We start from the raw sequence: 23,725 nt of genomic DNA on the forward strand, positions 1-23,725 counted from the left end.
CCCTGGACCTCAGCGGTGCAACTGGCAGCCTCCGTTCCTAAGAATGCAGTGAGTGTAGGACCTGCGATGACGTCGCGGCTTGTGATTGGTCGCGTGAGCGGTCACATGAGCGGTCACGCGACCAATCACAAGCCGCGACGTCATCGAAGGTCCTTCACTCTGCATTCTTAGGAACGGAGGCTGCCGGTTGCAGCGGTGACAGCCAGGGCTCGTCCGAGGGTGAGTATATCCATATTTTTTATTTTTATTCTTTATTTTTTACATGAATATGGATCCCAGGGCCTGAAGGAGAGTTTCCTCTCCTTCAGACCCTGGGAACCATCCAGGATCACTTCCGATATTTGTGTCCCTTTGACTTGTATTGGTATCGGGTATCGGTATCGGCGATATCCGATATTTTTTGGATATCGGCCGATCCAATCCGATACCAATACTTTCAAATATCGGAAGGTATCGCTCAACACTAGTAGCTGCCTAAAGCAGTCACCATGATACAGCTCCCATAGCAGACCTTGGGTTCTTATTGTACCTTTAGTATACTCTTATTTTAATTCATAGAACGGTCTTGATTGTTACATTCAGATGATAGGGCTCATGAACACACCAAAATCATGTACATAAAGCCTGTGCAGCAGTACAAGAAGCTGCAAAGCTTCCTGCAGACCCCGATGTTGTGAATATATTTTCAGATAATAATAACAATATAATGATCTCATGCTTTGCTAATATTGTCGTATATCCTGGCGCTCTACACTATGTATGTGGTGTAAGTTTTTTCATTGACTTAAAGAAATTGGTCTAGTCTTAGTGGCTAGTTGTTGGCAATGTAAGGAGATGGATATATTGCCCACATCTCTCCCTTAAAGAACAAGTGTGTTATCCTAACGTGAATTAGGCTATACATTAATGGTGTTAATGATGTGTGTTGCTCGACAGTAGGGAAAGTGAGTGTAAATGGTTGGGACTGGCCCAGAATTGGAAAAGCTAAGCTGCAGGGACAGAGACCATTTCCTGTCACAATGTCAGAAAGGGTCTAGTGTGCGTAGAAAGTAGACCTAAAGTCTGATCTGTAAGCAATGCCCCATGGTGTGGGTGTCCCTATCATGAGAGAAAGAGATAACGGGATCGTAGGGAAATGTAGAAGAGAAGCGACTGAAGGAGTAGAGAGATTGAGTGGAGACAGGTCCTGGGATAGAACGCCTACCAGTATGGCCCATAAAAGTAACGGGCCTAGATGGAACAGAGCTTGTAAGGCGAAGAGTACACCAGGTGGGAGTTCCACAATGTCAGGGACAGAGAGGATGAGTATCGGCTAAACTGGTAATATAGTTTCCTAGAAGGGAGAGAATACGTTGAACCGTGGGTTAAGAATAGGACTCTTGCTAACCGGGCAGGGTTGTGGTGAAGTAGAAAGGAACATTGAGGGGAAAGAGGAAGAAATTGAAACAATGTGTGTAAAATGATTTGTTTTGTGAAGAAAATGTTCAAGTTATATACGTGCTATCTACTGCACATAATCCCCCCCAGGTTATCGTTGAGTAAAACGTTTATTTTTGACTGGTGGTCTCCCTCATTAAATTGTCAAACATCTGGTGGTGGCCAACCAAAGTCATCAGTTACATGCAAGGCATAGTCTGGCACCCCAGGAGTTCAGGTACCACAGTGTTATTGCCTTCCTCTCGGGAACGGTAATGCCATGCCTGGAGACAGGAGGGATTCCGTTGGCAGGTAATCTTACATGCAACATTTTCTGACTCCAGGCCAGGAGGGGGAGCTCTAAACCTGGATTAAGGTGAACTTCCCTCTATACATCCTGGTCTGGAGGAGGAGTCAGTTAGTCTGGTGCAAACAAGCAGACAGTTGACACTTGGTAGCAGACAGTGAAGGAACACAGAAGGAATTAGGAGCTAGAGGAGGACTGCTACTGGGCCTCTCTAAGCTGAGTGCAAAAATTGGGCACCGGGAGCCCGAGTTTGTGAGGAACTACAGGTCCTATGGCAGAACCGGAGGGCAGGAAACTAAAAGGGACTTGCCCACTTAATACCTGAGGTACAACAGCAATCAGAGTCCGGAGTCACCGTGGACAGAGACCCCAAAGAGACAGATCAAGTTGCCTACCGTGCAAGTACTGACCCTGGACAGGGAAGGAAGAGGGCCTTGTTAGAGAGCTACAGGCAGCAAGGGACCACAGACCAGCGCATAGTGGAAGGCTCCCAAACTGACCTGTCAAGGGGATTTCCACCTGTCTTTGGGCTGCCTGGACTCCATCTTTACCTCTTGCCGGTACCCTGGACTGAAGTTGTTTAACACCAGTAAACCAGGTAAAGACTGCAACCCTGTGTCCTCCATTATTTGCCAGCATTCACTATCCCTGCCAAGTGCACCAGGAGCCCTGGGGACACCGCTTCACCTGTGGGAAGCGACACCATCTTTGCTGCAGCACAAGAGGACCCCTTTAAGCAGCGTCGGTCACCTCTGACCGAGAACCACAGGTGGCATCACAAACTTTCATTATTTCCACAACACCTTTAAAAACCATCCCTTTTACTTGGGCGCCCAGGGCCACTGACCGGGTCGCTGCCACCGTGACCACCCCTTTAATTGCGACCGGACCTGGTACCGAGTACCCCACTGCCCTGTCAGGTGACTCAATAGCGTCCCCACAGAGTGTAAAGTGCCTCAAGAGATGAGTACCTCTCTCACACTACTGCCCCGTGCAACGTTACCGTATCATCTTTCTGCTTCCCTTTCTCTTGTACATAGAGTCCAATGGAACATAATACAACATTTATTTTCTTAGGTTCATAAAGAAAAAACACTGTGTGTCTCCATTTTATCATTTTATATCAATGGCATATAATGGTGCAATAGAGAGCTCACTAACTTGTGTGGAAGCCCTGTTAGGGTTCTGTAAAAATGAAGGCATAAAATGTTTATGAGCTGTAATGGAGATATTTTTACTAAAAAACGTCGAGATGAGGATAACCTCTATGATTGGGCATTACACAGAGAACAATATAGCAGCAAACTTAGACCCTGTAACAATGTAAGACAGAGATTCCTTCTTTCTCGATACATTTCTGCCAAAGAGCAGCCTTTTTGAGCTGTCTGTAAAATTGTAGATTGATACTTGGTCTTATCAGAATATTGACAAGTGAACTTTAGGAAAAATGTTACGCCAAGAAAGGCTTATATCCTGACCACCAAGGGCTTTTCAGTTGTTACACATATGAAACACACATGACCCTCATATTTGTAGTTCATCATCTAAGGAGTCTGAAATGAAACAAGTAACAGATGAATCTCCTACAGATGTTTACTTTGGGGATTTGCTGAATGCTTATCGTTGCAGTGTTTAGTCCTACAGAAAAGTAAATCAAATGTTTTAGGTGTGATATACAAATTGTTTTCAGATCTGTAGGCTATCTGTACCGGACACGCCTGAGAGCTCAGACGTTTCTACACTGCACATGAACTATGTGACACGGCCGTCATGTAATGGCAACGTGAAAGAGTCATTACATAAATATCATAAGCCAAAGATGTATAAACTACAATGAACTCCACGATACAGTGCCTTGCGAAAGTATTCGACCCCCTGGAACTTTTCAACCTTTTCCCACATATCATGCTTCAAACATAAAGATACCAAATGTAAATTTTTGGTGAAGAATCAACAAGTGGAACACAATTTTGAAGTTGAACGAAATTCATTGGTTATTTTAAATTTTTGTGGAAATTCAAAAACTGAAAAGTGGGGCGTGCAATATTATTCGGTCCCTTTAATTTAATACCTTTTTGCGCCACCTTTTGCTGCGATTACAGCTGCAAGTCGCTTGGGGTATGTCTCTATCAGTTTTGTACATTGAGAGACTGAAATTCTTGCCCATTCTTCCTTGGCAAACAGCTCGAGCTCAGTGAGGTTTGATGGAGATCATTTGTGGACAGCAGTTTTCAGCTCTTTCCACAGATTCTCGATTGGATTGAGGTCTGGACTCTGACTTGGCCATTCTAACACCTGGATATATTTATTTGTGAACCATTCCATTGTAGATTTTGCTTCATGTTTGGGATCATTGTCTTGTTGGAAGACAAATCTCCGTCCCAGTCTCAGGTCTTTTGCAGACTCAAGCAGGTTTTCTTCAAGAATGGTTCTGTATTTGGCTCCATCCATCTTACCATCAATTTTAACCATCTTCACTGTCCCTGCTGAAGAAAAGCAGGCCCAAACCATGATGCTGCCACCACCATGTTTGACAGTGGGGATGGTGTGTTCCGGGAGATGAGCTGTGGTGCCTTTACGCCAAACATATCGTTTTGGCATTGTTACCAAAAAAGTTCGATTTTGGTTTCATCTGACCAGAGCACCTTCTTCCATATGTTTGTTGTGTCTCCCAGGTGGCTTGTTGTAAAGTTTAAACAACACATTTTATGGATATCTTTGAGAAGTGGATTTCTTGCCACTCTTCCATAAAGGCCAGATTTGTGCAGTGTCCTATGGACAGATGGTCCCAACTCAGCTGTAGATCTCTGCAGTTCATCTAGAGTGATCATGGGCCTCTTGGCTGCATCTCTGATCAGTCTTCTCCTTGTTTGAGATGAAAGCTTAGAGGGACGGCCGGGTCTTGGTAGATTTGCAGTGGTATGATACTCCTTCCATTTCAATATGATCCCTTGCACAGTGCTCCTTGGGATGTTTAAAGTTTTGGAAATCATTTTGTATCCAAATCCAGCTTTAAACTTCTCCACAACAGTATCACGGACCTGCCTGTTGTGTTCCTTGGTTTTCATTATGCTCTCTGTGCTTCCAACAGAACCCTGAGACTATTACAGAACAGGTGCATTTATACGGAGACTTGATTACACACAGGTGGATTATATTTATCATCATTAGGCATTTAGGACAACATTGGATCATTCAGAGATCCACAATGAACTTCTGGAGTCAGTTTGCTGCACTGAAAGTAAAGGGGCCAAATAATATTGCACGCCCCACTTTTCAGTTTTTGAATTTCCACAAAAATGTAAAATAACCAATAAATTTCGTTCAACTTCACAATTGTGTTCCACTTGTTGTTGATTCTTCACCCAAAAATTACATTTGGTATCTTTATGGTTGAAGCATGATATGTGGGAAAAGGTTGAAAAGTTCCAGTGGGCCGAATACTTTTGCAAGGCATTGTACATTTCACTTCTGTTTGCTGTTTGTTTTATCCCTTCGAAAAACGTGGCTCATTTTTACTTTTCAAGACTCCACTCAGTTTTTCATGTTGGCGTCATAATATTCGCTGATGTTGTTCTAGAAGGTCTCAATTTTTTAGTTTCAGGGTTTTTTTTAATTACTTCATGGTACATACAAAATTGTATCTCAACTTTTTAACATTGAAATCGCAATATGAAAAAGTCACAGAATTAGAGATCACAGGATGGAGAGACATGTTAATGATATGCAAATTCAGAAAAAATGGATACAATTCTTTTTTTTAAAACATCTCGCAAATTAGGATCTGCTGCTGGTAGCTCTCTTTAGAATTGATGAACAATGATGTCCCAGATGTGCTCAATGGGAAACCAGTCTGAAGACGCTGCAGGCCATAGAAGCACACATTTTATGATCTTGATCTGCGGTCCGACGAAGATACCAGCCTTCACCTTTGCCTCGGACAGCTTTGGAAAGAGATCTTATTTTATTTATTCTTTTTGAGTTTCACAGGCCTAAAATGCTACATGGGCATGTAAAACGCATAGGATGGTAAGGAGATGAAAGGGACTCTGTCAGCGGGTTTTCACACCTCAAACTATGTATATGTGCATGCAGCTTTTTGAAGGACCACTCCAGCAACACCTTTACATGAACAGTCCATTCCTCCAGTGCAGGAATAGGAGGCACTGGGCGGGGAATAGAGCTGGAGTGACTGGGTGGGGAATGGAGCTGGAGTGACAGAAACTTCAAATCTACCATAGTAATTTTATTTTATTTCAGATGCTGATTTCTCAGTAATGGAGGAACGGACTGGCCATGTGAAGGTATTGCTGGACTTATCTTTAAAAGAGCTACATTCACATATGCATAATTTGGGGTGTAACATCCTGCTGACAGATTTATTTTTAGTGTAGGACATCCCTGGCAGCATTTTCTTGTCACAGGGCAGTCCCTTAAAAAAAACTCTATCTTTGTGACGTCACATTCTGGCTCTTCGTTCTGTGAATTCACTGAGCAAACGAGATAAAGTGTTTATCATGAGAAAAAAAAAGGATTAAAAGACGTATTTAAAAGACGTAATATTATAATACGCATACAAGTATTGCAGTATTTTCGCAAAAATGTTTTTCTGATAACTGAAACTTGAGTATCCTAGAATAAACTAAAGCAATCTAGCTGTAGTTTTAGCCTTCATTCTTATCTCCGTTATCTGTCCCTTAACTCCCTATTAATAAACGACCTATTTTTATTCCTGTAAAATCTCTTCAAAGGGGTTAAATAGAATAACTGAAATATAAAAAAAAAAAAACTACCTCACTTTGCCCACGGCTTATGTCTGGCCTTGCAACTCAGCTCCATTGAAGAGAATAGGAATAAATGGCAATACCACACACAACCTGTGGGAACTTGTCGCACTGTTTTTACAACAAAGAAGATGCAGTATTTTTTGGCGTATAAGACGACCCCCAACTTTTCGGGTGTCGTCTTATACGGTGTGTGCAGGGAGCAGTCCCGGATAGTTCCCAGGGTCTGGAGGAGAGGAGACTCACACGACCGTGACATCACAAAGGTCCTTCGCGGCGCGCAATGCATTCCTGGGAACAGAAGCCGCCGCATGCATTGCGGGGAGCCTGGAGAACTCTGGGGGCCGTCGGAAGGTAAGTATATCCATATTTTTAATTTGTATTCTTTTTTTCACACAAATATGGATCCCAGGACCTGAAGGAGAGTTTCCTCTCCTCCAGACCCTGGGAACCATCCGAGACCGCTCCCTGCACCATATGCGGCGACCTCAGAGCTCCGCACATGCCGTACCCGGCGTATAAGACAACCTCCGAGTTTTGAGAAGATTTTCAGGGGTTAAAAAGTCATCTTATACGCTGGAAAATATGGTATTTTACTAACCTTGTAAAAGCCCTTTAACTTTCATACTCTCCACATCTGTAGCAAACTTTCTAATTACCTTGGAAAAAAAAACCTACCATCTCCCATCTTTTTATGTTCTCCCAGTCTATAAACCGCACTCCATTATGATTTAACTGCTTTACATCATAGACATCTGCTTGTGACATTCCTGAAGATCATGCAGTAAGGAAACCCTGCAAGCTTTACATATATTTATAGCAAGGAGCTCTTAGTATTGATAATTGATTTTCAAGAAAATGTCAGAGCAGATGGTTCCTATCAAGTAATCAACGTTTTATGTATTTCCAAATGTTGCCATACCCACCTCGCATCTCAGCTATGAATAAAACATAAGGTGCACCGCAGAGTCGTACAGAAGGAGCAGAATGGAACTTTTGCAGTCTAGAGATGTCTGAGAGCGTAAGGTAGGGCTACGGCGATGTTCTAGTTCTCAGTAGATGAGGTCCACAGCATTAAATGTATGTAGACCAGTCCATCTGGTCTGATATTTTGTTTTTCATTTTTTTTACTACAGGGTTCTTATAGTTTTCTTCTGCACTGCTGGTGACATAACTAGTATGTCTCTCTTCGTTACTGTTCAAACTGATCATTCACTGAACGTATATCCTAGTTGTAGGTACCCCTTGCCTTATGTAGTATGAGCTCCATGTACTTTGCATAAAGTTGGTTCTATACCTTCCCAGAAAGGGTGTACAACATTGTTGTAAAATACATGACCACTATTGATCAGGTGATTTTTTTTATTGTGTTCTCGAAGAATCATTTTATTTAATCTGCTTTTATTGCTCTATTTATGTAACGTCTAAGGTCTGTACATCACTGACATTCAGGAAAGGATAGGAGTGGGGAGGAAACAAAGCGCCATCTAAGCGTAGTGAGCGAATTAGTACCAGGGACAATAAGGATCATTCACTCCCCTGTATTGGTTGTACTGTAAGCAGGTTGCGGGATGCAGTGACAGACAGGAGGCAGAGCAAGGGTTAACAACTTTACTTAACAGGGAATACTCCACGCAGGGAGGTAATGGGTTAAACATTACAGATCGTAAAGGATATTCAGGGATAAAGAGCAACAGATAGAGTAACGGCAGTTCTGTTGAATTCTGGCTAGAAATTTAGTTGCTCCTCAGACTAAGAAGTCAATAGTGCCGACAATGGGTATCCTCTAAACAACAATGCTCGTCTTCTGGTGGCAGCAGTCGGTCTCCCGTACCTTCCGCTGAGACTAGTCCATATGCTGCAGTGGCTGACAAGGGTTTGGGTCACAGCACTGTACAAGCCCAATGTGGCTCGGCAAATATACACTTGCAAAATCAGCATCTTCCGTGAGTGGGAAAGTATGTGCTGGTAAGGTGGGTTACCCAAGTCTATCCAGTACCCGGTTCTCTCTTTGCGGCACATGTGCTGTACTCATGGTCATGAAGCACATGGCACCTCAATTGCTGTCAGCTACTGACCACATGGCACTTTTCTCTCTATGCTCTGAGCTGCCTGTTACCGCCAAGACTGAAGCACCGAAAACCACTGGCATGCTGCTTCTCCGATGGGGTGCTGCACCTGATGTCTTTTTGGCGGCACGCATACAGTGCTCACTAGCCTGGGACGTTCAACACCTCGCTCCGTGGTGACCAACCGGCACCCTGCACGTCTCTCCTCACAGTCTCTGTCAGCGGTGGTGGTGGTGGTGCTTGAGCATGGGGCTGCACTGTCCGTATGCACCGGGCGGGCAGCACTTACTGGCCTCTGCCGCGCACTAACTGTTCCTGCCAAGTCTCTCTCTGAGCTGCTGCTGAGTGCATGGTTCCACTCAGCGCAACTCCACTCCAACGCTACTCCATGCAGACGGTGGGGAACCCTCTCAAAGCGGCCTGTCACGGCACCGGTACTCTGTGGGAGGATGGGGCGCGCCGCTCACTTGACTGTACGCTGCCCCAAGTTTGCGCTAAGCTCCCTTCTGCTGCTCGCGCTTTCCCTTTCATATGCCCCCACCCTCCTCGGTCAGGAGGATGGTCCGGCTTGCTGTTGCTTCCCCCCGGAAACAGGGGATGCAGACTCCACAGTTCCATCCCCGGCAAGCAGGTGCCCGCGGTGCTGTCGTCCCCCTTACAGTACAATTAGGCACAACACCAAATGTCAGTTAGGTAACATGAGAAGTCCTTGGTCGGCACACTGCCTCTCCAGTAGACCATCTGGGAAATTTTTGCTCTCTATTATTTCCTTACCACAGGGAAAGAAGGTACGAATGGAAAATTCTGGATGGCACTTCCGTTTTGCAAAGGGAGATCCCAAATTGAATCAATGGGATTCCTTCATGGTTGATGATAAAAGAAAATGTTTTCTTAATTTAAAAATGATTGTTATAAAATGTACTGTAGTAAAAAAAAAACCCCAACCCAATGTGTTTCAGCTAGTATAGACTTCATCAGGTGTCTGAGAATATACAGTATACCTCCTAAAAAATATTTATATATTTCCCTATTTACATGGGTGGAGTTTCCAAAAGAGAGGAGTCAATCATTATGAAACCTCCCACATGTGTCTATAACTAAACTGATTTATATACTGTATGCATGAGTAAAACCCTATGCTTTGTTACTATGATTGAGAATTACACTTAGGGACAAAAATAAAAAGCAAAATCATTGCCATGTGTTACATTCGAGTCTTTTTTATCACCTGGCATAATTATGAGCTTGAGTATTAAGGTACCGTCACACTAAACGATATCGCTAGCGATTCGTGACGTTGCAGCGTCCTGGATAGCGATATCGTTGTGTTTGACACGCAGCAGCGATCAGGATCCTGCTGTGATATCGCTGGTCGTTGATTAAAGTTCAGAACTTTATTTGGTCATCAGATCGCCATGTATCGTTGTGTTTGACAGCAAAAGCAACAATACCAGCGATGTTTTACAATGGTAACCAGGGTAAATACCGGGTTACTAAGCGCAGGGCCGCGCTTAGTAACCCGATGTTTACTCTGGTTACCAGTGTAAAATGTAAAAAAACAAACATACTACATAGTACATACTCACCTTCGCGTCCCCTGGCGTCCGCTTCCTGCACTGACTGAGCACCGGCCATAAAGTGAAAGCAGAGCACAGCGGTGACATCACCGCTCTGCTGTTAGGGCCGGCGCTCAGTCAGTGCAGGAAGCGGACGCCGGGGGACGCGAATGTAAGTATGTACTGTTTGTTTTTTTTACATTTTACACTGGTAACCAGGGTAAACATCGGGTTACTAAGCACGGCCCTGCGCTTAGCAACCCGATGTTTACCCTGGTTACCCAGGGACCTCGGCATCGTTGGTCGCTGGAGAGCGGTCTGTGTGACAGCTCTCCAGTGACCAAACAGCGATGCTGCAGCGATCGGCATCGTTGTCTGTATCGCTGCAGCGTCGCTTAGTGTGACGGTACCTTTAGTCTGGTAGTAACAACAATTTGAATTGACATTTAGTCCAGTTTTTTATGTCAATTGTGTGAGATTTACAACAATACGTAAATGGTTTTTAATGCAATAAGCTTTTTGAATGTAACACATGGCAATGATTTTGGTTTTTTTTTGTCCCCAAGTGTAATTCTCAATTATAGTAACAAAACATATAGTTTTTCACATCCATATTTAAATCAGTTTGATTATAGACACATGTGGGAGGTTTAATAATGATTGGCTCCACCCTTTATGAAACTCCACCCATGTGAATAGGGCAAGGTATAAATATTATTTAAGGGGTATATATTCTCAGACACCTGATGAAGGCTATACTAGCCGAAACGTAGTGACCGTGCCAAATGTTTTAAATCTGACCAGTGTGTGTCACTTTGGGTGTTAATAATTCTTAAACGCTTCAACAAATTCCTGTGATTTTAAGATTGTTTTTTCGTGGCACATTATAATTTATGATAATGGCAAATTTATTTCAATATGTTTTGTGTTTATTTACAAAAAATATCAGAAATTTGAGAAAAATTTAAAAAAATTAGCAATTTTCAAACTTTGAATTATTATCCCTTTAATCCAGATAGTCATACCACAGCAAAACATTAATAAATAACATTTCATTCATGTCGGCTTTACATCAGCACCATTTGTAAAATGTCATTTTATTTTGTTAGCATTTTAGGAGGTTTAAAAATGGAGCAGCAATTTTTCATTTTTTCAAGGAAATTTACAAATTGCTTTTTTTTAGGGACCTATCCAGGTTTGAAGTGCCTTTGGGGGTCCAATATATTGGGAAACCCTCAAAAGTGAAACAGTTTTAAAAACAGCACCCCTCGACATATTGAAAACTGCTGTCAGGCAGTTTATTAACCCTTCAGGTGATTTTCAGGAATTAATGCAAAATGACATTACAGGAATGAAAAAGTGTATTTTTACCACCTAAATGTTGGTAACTTCTGATCAGGCCAATGTAGCCGGCAGACTCTAAAGGTACCTTCACACGAAACGACTTTACAACGAGAACGACAACGATCCGTGACGTTACAGCGTCCTGGATAGCGATATCGTTGTGTTTGACACGCAGCAGCGATCTGCATCCTGCTGTGATATCGCTGGTCGTTGCTGAAAGTTCAGAACTTTATTTGGTCGTCAGATCGGCGTGTATCGTCGTGTTTGACAGCAAAAGCAACGATGCCAGCAATGTTAAACATGGAGCTAACGACCTGTGAGAACGATAAGTGCATCACCATTACGTCACAGGATCGCTCCTGCGTCGTTCTGGAGCTGCTGTGTTTGACATCTCTACAGCGATGTAAACAGCGATGCTGCAGCGATCGGATCGTTGTCGTTCTCGTTGTAAAGTTGTTTCGTGTGAAGGTACCTTAAGGCCGCTATTTGCTCGTGAATTGCCATGGCAAACATCAGGACCACACAAGCAAGATCTCGGGGTGCTGATGGGATTAAAGAGGGAGAATCCACACTCTGCTAACCATTTATTTGATGTAGTCACTATTGACAGCAGCCTTTTAGGGGTTAAACAGATATGCAAGGTGCAAACATGATCATGGCTAATGCAGCAAGTTGTCAGCTATAGTGTTCAGACGAACAGCTACAGGATTGCCACATGTGTGGGGAGGCTATTCTCTTACATCTAAGGTCAGTAAAAAGACGTTTTGGCTGTCATTAAGGGGTTAAAAACGTAACTACAGTAAACTTTATAATCATTTTTCAATTATTTTTTTTATAATCAACCATGACGGAATCCTATTGATTGAATTTGGAATCTCCCTCTTATAAAACGGAAGCGCTGTCCAGAATTTTCTCTCCATACCTAAGGTCTGTACATTTTATTGCCTGTATTCTATTCTATGCGTGAGTGAGATCTCATTCTTTCCATTAATCCAGCGCTGTTGCGTTCTTTTTTTTAAAGGAAATCTGTCAGCATGTTTTTGCAGTAATTGGGAGCAGCATGATTCCAACAGTGTGTCACTGAGTAGACTGCATGCTGCTGCTTTTATAAAATCAGTGTTTTATCAGCAAGAGATTATCACTACCAGGACTAGGTGTCTCGTGCTTCCTGGTCAACTGCTGTGTAACCCCAACCACACCACTGATAGGTAGAAAGCTGCCAATCAGTGGTGTGGGCGGAGTTATACACAGAAAACTGCTAGATCTGCAGCAGAGAAAACATTGGTTGCATCAAAATGACAGCAAGCAATTCAGTAAGTGATACATTGCTGGGATTAGGGTCTCAGCCTCCACATCATGCTGCTCTCAGCAAAAACCTGCTGCAGATTACCTTTAAACTGTTTCCAAATGCCAACACCATTACAGCTGTTATTGTTCGGTTACCACTTAAATAAGTGCTCAGCAGGGCATCTGCAAGATCTCACTATTTCACTGCTACAGTAGCCATGGAGAGTTATTTATGCTGCGATGCAACAACTCAGCATTTCTTACCCAAATTTGCTAGAAAATTTGGCCTTTTCGGAGACATCAGGACTATTTCTGCAATGTTTCGTTAAAGTACAATATTTAGAAAAATCATGAATCTGGGGCTGCCCACTATTTTATTAAAGGGAACCTATCACCCCGTTTTTTTCGGTATGAGATAAAAATACTGTTAAATATGGCCTGAGCTGTGCATTACAATAGTGTAGTTTGTGGACCCCGATTCCCCACCTATGCTGCCGAAATACGTTACCAAAGTAGTCATTTTCGCCTGTCAATCAGGCTGGTCAGGTCGGATGGGCGTGGCTTCTTCCCCCAGATATTGCGTAGTTTTCCGTTGGTGGCGTAGTGGTGTGCGCATGTCCAACGTCCCCAATCCTGCACGGGGGGGTGAAAATAGCAGCGATGTCCGTTATTCCATTGGTGGTCGGTGGGCGCGGCCATCTTCCTTTGGCCGCGCGTGCGCAGAAGCGGCGCTCTGCTGGCCGCGGCTTCAGGAAAATGGCCGCCGCGATCTCCATCTGCGCACGCGCGGCATCCCGCGGCCATTTTCCTGAAGCCGCGGCCAGCAGAGCGCCGCTTCTGCGCACGCGCGGCCAAAGGAAGATGGCCGCGCCCACCGACCACCAATGGAATAACGGACATCGCTGCTATTTTCACCCCCCCGTGCAGGATTGGGGACCTTGGACATGCGCACACCACTACGCCACCAACGGAAAACTACGCAATATCTGGGGGAAGAAGCCACGCCCATCCGACCTGACCAGCCTGATTGACAGGCGAAAATGACTACTTTGGTAACGTATTTCGGCAGCATAGGTGGGGAATCGGGGTCCACAAACTACACTATTGTAATGCACAGCTCAGGCCATATTTAACAGTATTTTTATCTCATACCGAAAAAAACGGGGTGATAGGTTCCCTTTAAATGAAAATGTCAGCCCTATTTCTGATTGCTGCTCTTGAAGTACTTGTGGATGTCAGACACAAGAAGGGGCAGCTCCTTTTCAGCCTGTATGTAAAAATATAAACTTCACTGTGTTATTTAATATTGGACCTGATGATGAGCAAACAGCGATCTCGGAACGCCTTGTCCTGGAATAAATGGACCTACCTTTATCTGGATGTTTCTGACTCTCTGATGACATCTATCTTCAGTTGGTAGTTTCCATACATTTCACAGACCCTATCATAAACTCAGAAAACATATTTACGTATATATTTTATTCCCAGTCATTACCTTTATTTTCCTCTATTAACATATATTCTATTGTACTCTTGCGTGTTTGTTTTAGATTGAAGCCAAGAAGTTGTTATATGTTCTGTATTGTGGAATATATGATTTTGCTCTATTGACCGGTTCCTATTAATATTTTACGCAATGCTTATCTATCCATGCATTAACAGTAAGTAAAAATATAAAACGAGTCTCCAACAACAATAGGATAAAAAGAAACCCAGAATAGAAGTACTTCTTGTAACCTTTCTTACGTGCCTGTTCCAGAGTTTTGCATGTTCACCTCATCTTGTTCTTGATCCAAAGGTGTTTGTGGTTCTCAGAATTCTTAGGTGGTCTCCATATTTCACAAGTTATATATATCCAAAAAATGATTTGTCATCTCTGTTAAAATGTTATTCCTTTTTCTCTCCTGTATCCAGATCAATTTGCATTTTTCTGCATCTTTTTTTCCAAATGTGTAAATTTAACCCCCACATCCCATCCACGCAATTTTCTGTTTTTTTTTTTCATTTTCGGTTTTTGCTCCCCTTCTTCTAAGCGCCATAACTTTTTTATTTTTCTATCCACATAGCCGCAGGAGGGTTTGTTTTTTACAGGACGAGTTGTGGCTTTGAATTACATCATTCATATTACCATGTGATGTACTAGAAAGTGGGAAAAATATTCCTAGTGAGATGAAATAGCAAGCAAAACGGGAAATTCCGCAATTGATTTTTGGAGTTTTTTATGTACCATTTTCACTGCATAGTAAAACTGACCTGACAACAATATGATTCTCCAGGTCAGTACAAGTACACAGGTACCAAACATGTATAGTTTTTTGTTTGTTTTTTTAAATTGTGGTGAAAAAAAATTCGGGAATATGTAAGAAATTTTTTTTTCACTTTTTATGTTATTTTACGAGACACATAACGTTTTCATTTTTCAAGATCTGGGGCTGGGTGAGCTATATTATTTTGGGGTAGATATGTTTTGATTGCCTCTTTATTGCATTTTATTTCAATGTTGCTGCTGCCCAAAAAATGTGATTCTGGCGTTTTAATTTTTGTTTTCAGTCCGCTGTTTATCGATCTGACTAATTTACTTTACATATTGATAGATGAGACTTTTATGAATGCAGTGATTATCAAACTTGTTTTTTTAAATTTTTTGTTTTGTTTTATTTTTAATGGGGCAAAACGGTGATTTGAGCTTGTTTTTTTTTTTTAACTTTTATTTTTACTGTATTTCATAGTCCCCTTAACCCCTTCATGACCTTGGGATTTTCCGTTTTTCCGTGTTCATTTTTCGCTCCCCTCCTTCCCAGAGCCATAACTTTTTTATTTTTCCATCAATATGCCCATCTGAGGGCTTATTTTTTGCAGGACAAGTTGTACTTTTGAACGACATCATTAGTTTTACCATGACGTGTACTAGAAAATGGGAAAGAAATTCCAAGTGCGGTGAAATTACAAAAAAAGTGCAGTCCCATGCGTGTTTTTTGTTTGGCTTTTTTGCTAGGTTCACTAAATGCTAAAACTGACCTGCCATTGTGACTCTCCAGGTCATTACGAGTTCATAGACACCAAACATGTCTAGGTTATTTTTTATCTAAGTGGTGATAAAAATTCCAAACTTTGCTAAGGAAAAAATAAAATTGCGCCATTTTCCGATACCCGTAGCGTCTCCATTTTTCGTGATCTGGGGTCGGGTAAGGGCTTATTTTTTGCGTTCCGAGCTGACGTTTTTAATGATACCATTTTGGTGCAGATATGTTCTTTTGATCGCCCGTTATTGCATTTTAATGCAATGTCGCGGCGACCAAAAAAACCCATGCGATTATCTGCCAGATTTTGAGTGACCTGCGTCCCCGTACTGCTGTGGACCTGTCGTTACTTCTGATTCACCACTGTTGTACCCTATACTGGTTCAGCTGCACTTTTGCAGCTGAACCAGTATAGGGTACAGCAGTGGTGAATACCCAGTTAACCCCTCCTACAGTTAACTATTTACACTACTCCTTATAATAAGGCATCTTGGGCTCCATTTAACAGGGTACTGCGCTTTCCCTATGTTTAACATGACATGTTAGCAAAACATATATATATATATATATATATATATATATATATATATATATATATACATACATACACAGTTTTAACATAAAGGGTAACATTTACGTAGAGCAGGGAGTAGTATCACACGGTCCTGGTATACCCTTTACATACAATATGGGAGCAGAAGTAGACTCTAATGTTTTCTTTTTGAGCCTGCAGTTCATCCAAAATATTTCCTCATACTTTAAAGGTAATCAATCAGAGTTTTGTTACATCATCTGAGTACAGCATGACGTAGAAGCAGATGCCCTAAATCCAGTGATATATCACTTAGCTTACTCGGTGCAGCAGTTGAGACACAGTTAGCTTTTAGATGTATCATGTAGCAGAGCTGAGAAAGCTAACTCAGCCCACAGCACAGCTTTCTGTGTACATTGTATAGTGACAGTGAGCTGCTTATCAGAGGAAAGGGTCAGGGTTGGTTTAGCAGGCATGCGAGACACAGTGCGGACAGTGATAATCTCCTGCTGATAAAACAACTCATTGTATTGAAATAGCACACAGCCTAATAAGTGACATATACCTCAAATTTGTGTCTCAACCCTACCTCATGCTGCTCTTAGACTATACACACGTGGTCAAAATTGTTGATACCCCTCGTTTGATTACAGAAAAACCCACAATGGTCTAAGAAATAACTTGAATCTAACAAAAGTAATAATAAATAAAAAAAATCTATGAAAATGAACAAATGAAAGTCAGATATTGTTTTTCAACCATGCTTCCACAGAATAAAAAAAAAACTCATGAAATAGGCCTGGACAGAAATGATGGTACCCCTGAAAATATTGTGACATAAGGGACATGTTAAATCACAGTGTGTCCACTAACCAGCATCACTGGTGTCTACAATCTTGTAATCAGCGAGTGGGCCTGTATATAGGGCTACAGATACTCACTGTGCTGTTTGGTGACATGGTGTGTATCACACTCAACATGGACCAGAGGAAGCAAAGGAAAGAGTTGTCTCAGGAGATTAGAAAGAAAATTATAGACAAACATGTTAAAGGTAAAAGTTATAAGACCATCTCCAAGCAGGTTGATGTTCCTGTGACTACAGTTGCATATATTATTCAGAAATTTAAGATCCATGGGACTGTAGCCAACCTCCCTGGACGTGGCCACAGGAGGAAAATTGATGACAAATCAAAGACGGATAATACGAATGGTAACAAAAGAGCCCAGAAAAACTTCTAAACAGATTAAAGGTGAACTTCAAGCTCAAGGAACATCAGTGTCAGGTCGCACCATCAGTCGTTGTATGAGCCAAAGTGGACTTCATGGGAGACGACCAAGATGGACACTGTTGTTGAAAAAAATCATAAAAAAGCCAGACTGGAATTTTTCAAACTACATGTTGACAAGCCATAACATGGTGGTGCACAGAAAAGGATACAACTCCTGATTTTACAATGTATTGAAAATTCTGGCACTCAAAAAAATTGATGAAAATGAATTTATTAAAGAAAGTCCCAATATCTTGTAATGTTTCAGTCTTTGACTCAGACCTTCATCAGACTAGAAGTATCGAAGAATAGGAACACACAGTACGCCCAACCATGGAAATAGTCTTGAAAAATGGCTGTACTCCTATGGCCATGCTGTGTGGGATGGCTGAAAAAATGATAGGAGACTACCCATAGGTATGATGAGTGGCGTATGGAATGGGCATGAATCGTCCTGGGAAAAACCAGTTTTCACACTTTACTCACAGTTCTTAGATACAGTCCCCAGCCGGGTGCTGTGTCCTCCGGGTCTGTGGTCCAGCCAGCTCTCAGGTAATTTGGGGGTCACTTTCCCGAGACTCCCTTTCTTATGTTCCTTCCCTGGCCATCTCTCTGTGCTGGCTTCGCCCTCCTGACCTGCGCCTCACACACAGTGTCGCAAGCCAGCAGCCTTGGATTCTGTCATGCGACGTCCTCCTGGTCCCCTCAATCATCTGTGGCTGCCTTTTCAGCGAATGTATGTGGATGTGGCTGTGGCACATACAGATACCACAGCCTCTGGCTTGCTAGCTGAGCCTTGTAGTTCTGCCAGTAGTCTGAGGGCTGGTTCCCCCATTGCGACCTGGTCCTTCCACCCGACTACGGTAAGCGTGGATTCGGGAACCCTGGCCCCTAGGACCCCTTTCTTCCTGTGGAAAGAGCTTCTCTCTCCACATCTGCTGTCCTCCACTCCTCCCCACCAACTCCTTACTCACTAACTGACTAACGCCTCCCTCTAACTCTCACTTTGTCCATCCACACCCTCAACCTCATTCTTTCTCGAAATGAGATGAGTTTCTCCCTCAAAAGGGTCCGCCCAGATCTCCTGGCCTGGAGTGGTGTGGTGTTGGATGCTAGTGTGGGTCTCGGGTAGTGCCCCTCCTTACTCAAGAGCGGAGTACCACACCTCCGGCTGAGCTGCAATACCTCTGTGGTGACTGGACCCTCATGGGAGCCACACCTATTTCATGAGTTTAATTTTTTTTTAATTCTGTGAAAGCATGGTAGAAAAGCAATGTCTGACTTTCATTTGTTCATTTTCATAGATTTTTTATTTATTATTACTTTTGTCAGATACAAGTTATTTCTGTGACCATTGTGGGTTTTTCTATCATTAAACGAGGGTTACCAACAATTTTGACCACATGTGCATAACAAAATTCTGCTGACAGATTCTCTTTAAAAGGGACATCCAGCCAAAATGCTCCTCTGATGTGTCATAGATACATAAAGTGCCAAAAGGCAGCAATCATCCATGATAGTAACCTTTGAAGCACCACTCCAGCATTTTTTTTTATTTCAGCACTGGAGTGGAACTATTAATCTAACCTCCCTGACCCTAGTATTATTCTTACCAACTTCCATCTTCAGCTCTTCCCTGAATGTCTCCAAACCTGCACCACCATAGTGTGACCGCAACTTCTGACTTATTGAAAGTCAGAGGTAATGGTCACAATCTCTTAATACAAGTCTATGAGAGTCTCGTTCTGGCCTAGTTGTGGCTCTCATAGACTTACACTGAGTTGTCACTTCTGAGTAGTGATGAGCAAATTTGTTAGGAAAACGATCGCCAAACATAAATTCGGCCTGAATATGGTACATTCAGATTCATGATCGGAAACACAAGCAAAATTTTATAAAATCGGTAAAAATTGGTAATATTCGGTAACAAGTGAGTGAAATATTTGCGTTGCCACAAAAGTATTTTCAGCACCATTTCAACGGTAATGGTGTGGTATCATGAGCGTTTTGCATGTGTTTGATGAGGGGAGGGAGTTTGCAGAGCTCAGAGACATGGCGTTCTTGTAAACTTTTTTTCCCTAACTTTATTTGTGCACATTGTGGCTAGCCAATCTGGGAGCAAGAAACATCCACAATGTCCTGTCACCACGGCTTGTGTCAATGGCTGCTGAAATCACATGTCCCTCTCCATATAAAGATATCTTGTTTTAGTGCCATTTTTACACTGTAACAGCGCAGAGAGGCTACTGCAACACTGGCACTGTTAGCAGCAAGATTTTAGCTAGTTAGCTAGGTGGTTGTATATCAGTCAGCTAGTGTCTAGTGTGGCTGTAAAATTTACCCGCCAGCATTTTTTTCGGTCATTACTGAGGTCCACAGACAAAGTCCTACAAGTGTGTTGTGCACTGCTTCTATTGTGCTCCACGCACGAGTATAGCGTTCTAAATAATAATTGTTTTCACTAGCTAAATGAGAAACAGCCTGCTGTATCCCACCTTTAGTGCTGTGGTGATATGAAACTGTCTGCAGACCTAACGCACATTAAAAAAAATTATAATTTTTCAGTTGCAAAAATTTAGACAGCCCGCAGTATCACACTTTGTCATTTTTGGGGGTTGAAATTTAACTGTCTGCAGATCTCATGCACATAACCAAAAAATGATTTCTGTTGCTAAACATCATACAGTAGGGGACCTAAAGTAGGGGACTTTAAAATAATTTGTAGCATTTAGTATGTTATGGAGGCCTGATCCAGAAAATGTATGTACTGTTCCTAGTATCATACAGTGGGGCAACCTGACTTTAAAATAATTTGTAGCAACTAGTGTGTTATAGAGGTAAGATCCAGAGGCCACAACAATTTTTTTCTGTTCCTAGTGTCATACAGCAGGGGACCTTACTTTAAAATAATTTGTAGCATCTAGTGTGTTATAGAGGTCTAATCCAGAGGCCACAAACATTTTTTATGTTCCTAGTGTCATATAGTAGGGGACCTGACTTTAAAATAATTTCTGGCATCTAGTGTGTTATAGAGACCTGATCCAGAGGCCACCAAAAAATTCTTGCGTTCCTAACATCATACAGTAGGGGACTTCTGACTTTAAAATTGATTGTAGCATATCTTCTTTGTCATACAGACCTCATCCACATTCAAACAATTCTTCTGTGACTAACGCAATACAGCATGCCATATTTCCCATTGGAATTTACTGCCTCTGAAATTCAGCTGTTTGCAGAGGTGATGCAGAGTTTAAAATCTATTTTTGTTGCTAATGTTGTGCTCCTACCACGCTATCTGAGCAACATCCCTGGGAAAAAGCAAGGCCGTGGTGGAAAGGGAATTAGGCTTGGTGTTCAGAGTGTACATGTTGTAGGTGGTAAGGTTAGTGAGTAGTGTTGAGCGATACCGTCCGATACTTGAAAGTATCGGTATCGGATAGTATCGGCCGATACCCGAAAAGTATCGGATGATACCCGAAAAGTATCGGATATCGCCAATACCGATACCCGATACCAATACAAGTCAATGGGACACCAAGTATCGGAAGGTATCCTGATGGTTCCCAGGGTCTGAAGGAGAGGAAACTCTCCTTCAGGCCCTGGGATCCATATTACTGTGTAAAATAAAGAATTAAAATAAAAAATATTGATATACTCACCTCTCCGGAGGCCCCTGGACATCACCGCTGGTAACCGGCAGCCTTCTTTGCTTAAAATGAGCGCGTTTAGGGCCTTCCATGATGTCACGGCTTCTGATTGGTCGCGTGCCGCTCATGTGACCGCCACACGACCAATCACAAGCCACGACGTCGTTCTCAGGTCCTAAATTCCTAGAATGAGGAGTTTAGGGCCTGAGAATGACGTCACGGCTTGTGATTGGTCACGTGGCGGTCACATGAGCGGCACGTGACCAATCAGAAGCCGTGACGTCATGGAAGGCCCTAAACACGCTCATTTTAAGCAAAGAAGGTTGCCGGTTACCAGCGGTGATGTCCAGGGGCCTCCGGAGAGGTGAGTATATCAATATTTTTTATTTTAATTCTTTATTTTACACAGTAATATGGATCTGATACCGATTCCCGATACCACAAAAGTATCGGATCTCGGTATCGGAATTCCGATACCGCAAGTATCGGCCGATACCCGATACTTGCGGTATCGGAATGCTCAACACTATTAGTGAGAGCACTAGTGAACCATCAACGTCATGTCCTATGCAAAGACATCTGACAACTTCTGTTACTGGACAGGCTACTCCATTACCTTTCTTTGGCAGATGCACAGTGGTACACCTTGTTGATGAGGCCCAGAAAGAGCATGTGTTCGAGTGGACGGCAAGCGCAGCTTCAAGGGGCCTCTCCTCATCTTCCTCCACTTTAACATCACACCCAGTACAGTCCACAGAGGTGGCACTCATATTCTCCTTGCTTCCCCTCGCATCCCAACTCTCCAGCCGTACTACTGACTGTATGGAACCACAGATGGGTGTGTCTGAAGAACTGTTCACACATTCTATGCCATAGTCATCAGAAGTGTACTTCAAGGGTGCGAATGTGATAACACAGAGTATGACAATGAGGTGTTAGATCCCATATGGCGTGAACATAGAAGCACATAGCTGAGTCAGTCATCTGAGGAGGAAGACAAGGAGGTTATGTTGCGCTGTACATTGCACACACATAGTGATGCAGCTACGACGAGCATTGCATCCTCAGCCACAACTGTGGCTTTGACCAGCAGCGTCCGTGGGTCTGCAGCTCACATAAGTGGCAAGGGTTGCAATCCTGGGCTTTTTTGACACGCAAGGGATGAGCCAACTCACATAGTCTGCCAACTTTGCAAAAAAAAAACTGTCCAGGTAAAAAGTGCAATAATTTGGCTACTACATGTATGAACCCTCACATGCACAATCAACATGCATTACTCTGGGAATCCCACTGCACAAAAAAACGGACCAGCTGACCTCAACAACCATCAGCCGTCCCATCAATCGCATCTGCTGCTCCTCTGTTACTGTGCCAATTATTGAGATGGAGGTGTCATGGTTAGGACATGGTTAATGTCCTGTTCTCTCAGGGTTAATGTGGTTGGCCTCTCTCTCATGATGGGAGGGGTATTTATACTCGCTCCTAACCTGGTTTCTTGTCAGCTATATGTTCTGTTTCAGTCTGTATGCTTGACCTCCTGGAGTGTGTGCCGGCTTGCATAGTGTTTATCTTGCTTTCCGTGCTTTACTCTGTTTGTTCTCCTGGATTACTGAACAGTGGCTTTGTTTCTGACTATCCCCTGTCTCTCCCTTCTAGTATATTGTGATCTCCTAGCTAAGACCTCTGCTTGTTTGATTATTCTTTAGTGCTTGTCCCTACTCTGTTTCCCGATGTCTGGCTCCGCCCCCTGACCTCCTCCCACTCTGTCACATGTCTAAAGGTCCTGTTAGTTACCTGGTCATTCTGTCACATGTCTATTGTCCGGTTGGTGATTAGGTTAGTTACTTGGCATCCTGCTCAGCTCCTTTGCTGCTGTGTGCAGCTTCCACTGCAGCATTTATATCCGGGCGCCGTGACAGGAGGTCTTCGACCGCAGAACCTCGAGTTCTTTACCCACTCCAGTCATGCCGACTCAGAGCCTGCTGTCAGCTGTAATGGAAGCGGACATGCCTGCTGTTTTTGACAGATCTCAGAGAACGAGCACACCACAACTTTCTCAATTCACCATAACATCTCCTGCTGCACCTCTCTCACGCTCCAGCAGTTTGTCCTTTTCACTGTGATATATTTAGTGTGGCTTCTGTATCTGCTGTGGCTACTGCTGATGTTAACACAAATCTGTGGAAATATGAACAGTCACTGTTGGTCTACATCTGCTGTGTTGGCTGTAGTGGAAGACGTGTCGGTCCCAATTATACTATTTCTATTCTCGTGACATTTATTCCACTTCGGTGGTGTCAGGCCCTCATTTTTTAAAATGTGAAAACTCCAGGTTGGGTGTCCATCTGCTGGATTGGGCATAGTGGAAGACGGTTCAGTCCCTATTAGTGTTGAGCGATACCGTCCGATACTTGAAAGTATCGGTATCGGAAAGTATCGGCCGATACCGGCAAAGTATCGGATCCAATCCGATACCGATACCCGATACCAATACA

General features: G+C 42.9%; 1 long non-coding RNA gene across 1 annotated transcript in view; it reads left to right on the forward strand.

The window, feature by feature from the left end:
* Positions 1 to 6,801: 6,801 nt before the first annotated feature.
* Positions 6,802 to 23,725, forward strand: part of LOC143781491 (uncharacterized) — a 48,369-nt gene continuing 31,445 nt past the window's right edge. The window contains exons 1-2 of the long non-coding RNA XR_013216738.1: positions 6,802 to 6,861; positions 7,446 to 7,533. This is a non-coding gene — a long non-coding RNA (uncharacterized LOC143781491). The remainder of the gene's footprint in view (positions 6,862 to 7,445; positions 7,534 to 23,725) is intronic.

The sequence above is a fragment of the Ranitomeya variabilis genome, chromosome 6 (assembly GCF_051348905.1).
Source record: "Ranitomeya variabilis isolate aRanVar5 chromosome 6, aRanVar5.hap1, whole genome shotgun sequence".
Lineage (NCBI taxonomy): Eukaryota > Metazoa > Chordata > Amphibia > Anura > Dendrobatidae > Ranitomeya > Ranitomeya variabilis.